Source organism: Cupressus sempervirens, chromosome 11 (genome assembly GCF_028749045.1).
Source record: "Cupressus sempervirens isolate cs-2001-9-10 chromosome 11, ASM2874904v1, whole genome shotgun sequence".
In the NCBI taxonomy this organism is placed as follows: domain Eukaryota; kingdom Viridiplantae; phylum Streptophyta; class Pinopsida; order Cupressales; family Cupressaceae; genus Cupressus; species Cupressus sempervirens.
The window spans coordinates 174,402,933-174,411,605 of NC_143128.1; positions in this window are offsets into that span (position 1 = coordinate 174,402,933).

The window sequence follows — 8,673 nt, forward strand, 5'->3', positions numbered from 1 at the left end:
ATATCCTCATGAAAAAGAACCAATATCCCAATGTTTGTTCTCCCAAGTGTCAGTTTACCTAGTTATTGAAGATGAATCCAAACTCAATTTATGGTTTTCTGACATGTTTTTTTGCAGGTAGTTCTGAGAATTCAACTTTGATAGTGAATATCTTTTGACCCCAAATTCGTCATGAGACGAGATTCGACATGGTGCAAGAGTGTAGAGCAAAGAGTCAATGTGCCAGTTTTTAGATCTTGATCAGGTGTTCTAGTCAGTTTTTAAGGCTAGTCAAAGGACCTCCTGGTAGAAATTTGACAATTTGTAGAAAATGGATAAAATAAATTTCAAATGTTGATTCATTGGTCGAATTTAATTTTGATCAATTTCAGAGGATGAATGAGTCATTTTTGCAACTCAGTTATTTGAAAATGAATTTTTTTTTAGCTGGACCCACTTTGGGGCTATGCTAATTCCACATGATTGTTGCAGAATGAAAAGACATATTGGGATTAAAATCTTCCATGAATAGGTTATAATTATTATTATCATTAAGAGCTTTAGGGTGAACACATGAATTTCTCAAGATCAAATGAGTTTGGAGGGTATGCACATGCGAGTGAATTCAAGATTGAATACATCAAAAAAGCCATAATGTCATTAGTCAAGTGGAACTCGATTTCAAGAGCTAATGCCTGAGTAGGGTACTATGAGACTAGGTTCTATAAAATTGTTGCCAATCCACCAATTAAAGGAAAAATGTAGATGAAACTATTCAAGTGCAGGGTCATGAAGATGAGAGTGAATTATTAAATGGTCTAACATCAGTGACTAATAACATGAAGATCACAAGCAATGTGAACAAAGAGGCAAAGGAAACATTTGCAACTAGAAGTAAAGAAATGCCTAAAGAAAGAGTAAAGCTTGAAGCTTACATGAAACAATTGAAGGAAGGACTTAGTAAAGTTCTTTTGAAACATGGCAAAAGGGATCATGATGATCACATGGGATCGATTCATTAATACTCATAAATGCGATGAAAAATTCTCTAATGTCCAAGAAAAGATTTCAAACCCGTGATCCCTATGTTTTTAATGTTGATTTCATATCAAGTAGTTGTTGGTAACATCTGAATAGAAAACTAAAACCATATCTTAACCAGGGTGACAGTGTTTTTTTTTTTTCCAATTTTTCACTATACAATTAACAATTTAATTGATACGGATAATATTTTAGGTTAAAACTGAAAACCCACCCGTGACCCATAGTTTATTCGCATGTGCAGAGTGGATTCCTACTATTTGAGTGGTCAGTGGAAAAGTTTTGGAAGCATTGCTGGTCGAAAAAATGTTATTGTCCTATACCTAGCGAAAGATTTTACATGCTGCCATTTCTATTTTAAAAGGAGAGCCTACACTCAGCATGAAAGAGCAACATGAAGAAAGGAAAAGGCCAGCGCTCAAAGGCAGAAGGTAGACCAATAAGATGAATGAAGCTATGAGCAGAGAAACCAAAGGAGGATGACAATGGCAGAGGTCTACGTCCAAAGTAAAGGCAACCCATTATTTTACATTGGGGATCTACATTTTCAGAAAGAATAGGCCAATGCCCAAAGAAAATAAGGATAATGAGCAACAAGGAACAATGCCCCACATTTAAAAAGAAAATACACACCCAAGAAAGACCACGCTATGTGCACATAGAGGTAGGGAGTTGAACAGGAATACTACATGCTAAATGTGAATTTAAAAAGAAGCCTACCAACATTTTAAAGGGAAAGCCACAGGTATAAAAGAGACAGCCCGCGAGCTAGAAAGAAAAATTCACAACAAGCTATATGAGAAGATCACGTGAGTGATCCAAGAAGAAGTTGGATTATGGATAGAGATCAATTATATTTTTAAGTAGTGACCAGAGTTAAAATGAAATCCATACAATTTATAAAGGAGAATCTATGATAGGTTAAAGATAGAGGAGAATGCAGGGTATCCAATGATGGAGAAGCCACTGGGTGTAGGGAAGTAAAAGGCATTGTGCATTTAGAAAGGAATCCACCATGTAATGAGAGAGGAACATCCCAAAGCAAGGGAGCACCACACAAAGCCACCAACTAAATGGAGGGAGAGACCAGTGCATGGAGGGGAATCAATAGCATCTCTCTAAGCACACAAAAGACCATAACAGTGGCAGGGGAAAGACTAAAAAGAACATAGGCAGCATGCAGAAATAGAAGATCCCATAGTAGAAGATGTTGAAAAGAGGCATCCGCATTCAAATGAGTGGTAGGGAAACACTAGTCAACGACATAAAAACAAGGTTAAAAGGAGCCCTATGTCGAGCAAGATGCAGATCTGTAGCACCAGAGGAATAGGGGCAGAATACAATTTAAAACCAATATCCCACATTGATAAAACAAAGAGTGTTTCTAATGTTTAAATAACATTGAACTTATTTCCTTAGCTGTCTTTGAGACAATGCCTTTTAAGAAGGCAAGTGTGTGCTAGTGGACACCGTAGCCGACCTATACATGAATGCTAGCTGGATGTGATGTCAGCATGACATTGGGCACAATTTTGAATGAAGATGCAAGGAGGATGATGTGGAATGTTCAAACCTAGTTGCAATGAGATCGTGACATGTGGTAAATTGTGTGGATGTCGTTATGTTGCCAAGAAAAGATGCTCACGGGATAACCATAGTGACATAGCGAGGGTTGATATGGTGAGAACACATGGCACCAAGGTTGAGGTCAATGGTCAATAACATGATGACAAGTTGTAGCTAGGTGATGTGACATTGACACATCAAGGTGAGGTGGATGAGTCTAACAGTGACACATGGTGGAGGTCCATGATATAGCACACTTCCCGAGGTGCTAACATTGTAGAAAGTGACACATGTCAAAATGTTGCTATGTCATTGATGATGTGGTAGATTCTGACTCACATAGCAACATACAGATCATGATGTGGTGTGCTGACATGGTGGCCAAGTCTCAAGAGCGCACCAGATTGTGCCACGTGGTGGATCTAACAAACGTCGCTATATCGCCAAAGGGAAGTTGCTCACCCATTAGTATAGTGACATAGTGAGTATGATGTGGCAAAATGATGTGGCAATGACAAGGATGAATCAGGGGATGCCACATGGCACCCGCTGTGTAGGACCAAACTAATCAAAATGAGCCACGTGTCACCAATGGTCAAACCAAGTTTGACCCAGATGGAAGTTGAAGGAAATTTCAAAGTTATAGAATTAATTCTTATTTATCTCCTGTGCATGTACCTACTCATTTTAAATAAAGTTTGAACTTATAACATAGTTTAGACTTTACAATGTGTCAAATTTTTGAAATTTTCAAATGTAATGTGCAAACTTGTGAATGGAGACTTGATCTTCAGAATGCCATATTTGGGGTATTTTTTATCGAAAATGGGTACTCCAATATACCACCAGAACCAAGAGAATCCAAATTTTCCATTTTTGAAGTCAGCTTATGGATAGGTGTTCATTGGTTTGTTTTATAGGCTAGTTTGTGTTTCCCAAGGCATTGGCAATATAATGAGCAAATTTGATCATTGATCATTAGAATTGGTTAAAGGATAGATATGAAGGCTTGGTGAAATGTGAAAGTGAATGAAAATCAATTTTGTGATGTTTTCTTGGCTTCCAAAGGTTATATAACTAATTTTTCACTTTTTACTTTGAGTTCAATTGTGACATCAAAAATCAGTTATATTTTCTACCAAATATATGATATTCTTTATGCTTTTAAGAGCTAGAATCATGGGGATTTGATTTTCAATCACAGCGAGAAGGTAGAGAGAGGCTTTTGATCTTCCTAGGAAAGAATTTTGATGGTACACATGTCAGTTGTAGATTAAATCCGAGAATGGATTCTTTCTTATATCTTTCTTCCTTCTTCTCTTTTGCAAAGTTGTTGGCAGTTTGCTCTGGGTAATGATAGTAGGGTTCCAATTCTACTATTGAAATCAGAGTTGTTGATGGTTTTACTTCCCATCTATTGAGCTAAGCTCTAGCAATGAAGGCCACACACCTATTTATGTGCAGATTTTCATTTCATGTCATGCACTATCATTCTGAGATACTAAAAATTGATGCTAGATTTTGTGACATATATATAGTTTCATTCAGTTTTACTAGTTTATGTATTCAGTCTTTTCTATGGATGAATATACAAAAGGGATTTACATGAATTATTTGAATTCTCTAATTCTATCTCCTAATTCCTCATGTGCTATTAACTTTGAGATTAAATGGATAAGGTTCATTTGATTTAAGGTAGCTTGGATGAGTTGTGTATCAAATCTGTTGTTGCTTCTAACTCAAGGAGTTAGGTAAATGCTTCAATTTTTTGATAGGGTTTCTAGGTGTATGAAGGGGATATTGCATAAGAATGGGATTTGGGGATTTCAGTTGATAAACTTGATTGTAATGCAAAAAAGTTAGGTCATCCTACTGGTAATGAATCTATGTTTCAATGGATAAGGCACTGATCACTAAATTAGATGCAAGCTAATATGAATGTCATTTTCAAAAAAGCTTTTAATCAAAATCATTTCAATATTTCATGTTTTGTAGTGGGCTGAAAAGAACTAACCCTCACTCAGCTTCTGAGATTCATAGATTTGCATTTAGCTATTATAGATCTATGTCTTTTCATAAGCCATTACGAGATATAAGGGTTTTCATCTACTTAATAGATTCAGGGATATGTATTTGCATTGGTACGGTATCGATTGAATCTCAGGTCCACCCACCTAGATTTAGTAGAGCCTGAAGTGAAGAAGGAGTTATGCCTTATAGTTGGCCCAAGACTGCAGTCAAGTGTATCTATCATAGGAAGTTGCTAGCCTTAGATCTAGTTTCTTGGTCATTTTCAAAACTGTTAAGTCAGAAGCCAACACCTAGGAGCCCCATGTGGTAGCGGTATTGATACAAGATCAGTCTCCAAGTGGGAGATCATTGTCTAGTGTGGAGTCTAATCAATCCATAAGTGGGGGATTGTTAGTTTTTGTGATTGATCAAGGAAGTACTGTACATACTTTATAAATTTTTGGGTCAGTATTTGCCAATTTATGGCTGACATGTTGTAACCCTAAAGTAGCAAAAACACTTATATAAAAGGGCTTAGAGTTAGGGATTCTTTTAGTGTGACTGATGCAAAAATTGGTTTTTGTGGTGGTATTGAGCTATAAGGGATTACAGATTCTAATTAGGTTGTAATCACTAGATCATAAGAATATCAGACCTTTTTTTTGGTGGATGTAGCTAAGGAATTGGGTAAACCACGCTATATCTTAGTGTCTTGTGTTCTTTTCTATGTGATCTATTATCTCCTGATATTGTTTATATTTGCATGTAATTGTTATTTATGTTTGAGGTTTAATGCTAACATTTTGGTGTTCTAGAACCTTCATGTTGATTATAATCAGGACATATGTAATGTTCCTATGCATTGTCTTTTTTGACATGGCCAATCATGAAATTTACATTATGATCTAATAAAATTTCATTCTCTAAATTTTCAATCTTGGCATTATCATTATAAATTGGTACATTTTCATTCCCCAACTGCACATATTCATTATCTGACTCTATGATTTAACTTTTGATCAATACATCGTCAAATTGACTCACATTTAACATACCTTGTTTCTTCCTTTGGTGATTTATGTTGTCCCTTTCCCTATATGCTACAATGTCTTCATTTGATACCCTTTTTTTGCATTTAGCCTTTTGATGACTACTACTCCCCATTCACAAAATGATATCAAACACCTAATCATACATTATAGAACCTTTTTCAATCCTATGGGCCCCCAAAAATTAGTTTTCTACAAATCCATGAAAATGGCTCAAAAAAAATGTGATTGTTGGGTCTAGAGTGACTATGAATATGTTGAAAAAAGCATGCCAATATTTTGGGTACTTGATCCCATATCGAGTATCTGATCCCAAATTACAGACCCGATTTGATATTGGGTACCCAAAATGGATGCCCAAATTTTGGAGGGAAGTCAAAATTTGGAAAGTGTGGGCAATGTGAACAAACTTGATTATTATATATGATTATTGTATATGATTATTATATGAAATTATTATGATTTTTACTACTATTATTAAATATAATATAGTAATATATATTATTATTGTTATTATTATTATTATGACATATAAGTATACTATATTAATATATATATGATTATTATATTATATTATTATGATTTTTACTATAATTATTAAATATAATATAGTAATATATATTAATATTGTTATTATTATTATTATGATCGATTAATATATATAATTATTATATTATATTATTATGATATTTTACTATTATTATTAAATATAATAAAGTAATATACATTAGTATTGTTATTATTATTATGACCTATAAATTATATAATATTATAATATATATAAGGATCAATTTGGTTGGTTTGAATGCATTGAAAGGGATCATAGTTAACCTATAACCCCTTGTGACACATTTCATGACAATATATGTCCCTAGAGTCTCCAAGAGCCCTAAGGATATCGAAAAGGGTCATAGCTTAACCTATGACCTCTTTCAAAGCATTTCATGACAACATATGGGACATACTTGGTTGTTTTGAATGCGTTGAAAGGGGTCATAAGTTAACCTATAACCCTTTTTGATGCACTTCATTACAACACATATCCCTATGAGCCCTAAGAGCCCTAGCGATGTTGAAAAGGGTTATAGGTTAACCTATGACCCCTTTTGAGGCATTTCATGACAACATATATCCCTACGGGCTCTGAGACCCCTAGAGACCTATTTGGTTGGTTTGAATGCCTCAAAAGGGGTCATAGGTTAGCTTATATGTACACACACACACACACATATATACACACATATATATATGTATGTATATGTATGTATATACATATATATACATATGGACATATATAAATATATATACATGTACATATACATATGTATATATATGTACATATATATATGTACACACACACACACACACACACATATGTATGTATGTATGTATGCATGTATGTATAAACATATCTATGTGTGTGTGTGTGTATAAATATATATACATATACATGTACATGTACATACATATATATATATACATACACACACACATATAAACACACACACACACACACACACACACACATGTACATATATATGTGTACGGATACATACATTCATACATAGATACATACATATACATACGCACACATATAAAAAATAGTCTTTTAAATAAGTTGCAATATATCAAAATATATTATATATAATTTTAAATTTATAAACTAATAATTAATTTATTCAAACTAGTGTGCTATTATCATATTATTTTATTATTAATACTAGAACCAAACTATTGCTCTATTGTGAACACTAAAACTATTATATTCTTATGCTATTATATTTATTATTTTAATTATAATATATATGAGAATAATATATATGTTATTAAGTTTATTATTTTATTATAATATTAATGACAAGTATTGGCCACTATGTGGACTTCTATTTAGAATAGATAAAGCGAAAAGACAACTTGAACCCCACAAAAAAAGTAATATAAACTTAAAAATAAGCGTGAAAAGAAATTCACAAGAGGCAAATTCAAGGATCTTTTGAATAGAGCTACAACTAAAGGGGACTAGATCTCAAAAACCACAAAAATAAATTTTTTGAAGCATAGGCATTTAGGTGGGAACCTCAAACCAGAAACTTGAGAGAACCCCTTCTTGAAAAGGAAGGAAAAGGGAGAAGAGATAATAAGAAGAATAAGAGAAAGAGGAGGGAAACTTGTAGAAGAAACTTGAATCATCTAACATAGCCATGGAATGAAGGCATGGTGCTACTAGAAATCTCTTTCAACATGAAAACAACCACCTCTTCCAAAGAATCCACTATGAAAGAAAAGATCGAAAGTAAAAATATACCAATAATGAGTACAACTAGAAAAAGACAACCCATCTCAATATGAATTCACTTTGCCTCAATATGAGTCCCAAGATGAGGAAATTGGACCAAGAATAATGAAACCCACTTATAAGAGGGCTAAGAGGCTAGAAGATAAAACTAGAAGATTATAAAAAACCCTCTAAACCACATGGAAGAGAAATCATCCACATAGTGAATAGGAGGAAACACCATGGGCTCCCAAAAAAGAGTTTTTAGGAGCTCTACACCTAAAGAAAAAAGAAAGATTGGTGGGCATAAGAAGACCAAGAAGAAACTTAGAAACAATCATAAGACTAGGAATAACCCTCGATGGCTAGAATAAAAAGACCCAAATAGAATTGTAGTTGTGGAAGAACACACCTTAAAAAAAGGTCAAAGAACATCTTTGGTAGAAATAATGAAGGAATGAGAGAGAAAGGTTCCTGTGTAGCAACTAGAAATTCAAATTCCTTGTCTCCTATAGAATTAACTCATCTAGAGTTAGAGAGGTCACAAAAGGAGAAAGGAAAGTAGATAAATCCTTAATAGAAGAGGAGAGAGTTTATATAAGAGACAATGACAAAATTACTAAAGTAGAACTGCTACAAAAATCTTATAAAATGTTACCAAGGCCATAAAGAAAGGAAACATATTATAATTCACCATCTACAAACCCTTTTGAATAAGGAAAAAATACTCAATAATACTAGCAACACTCACAG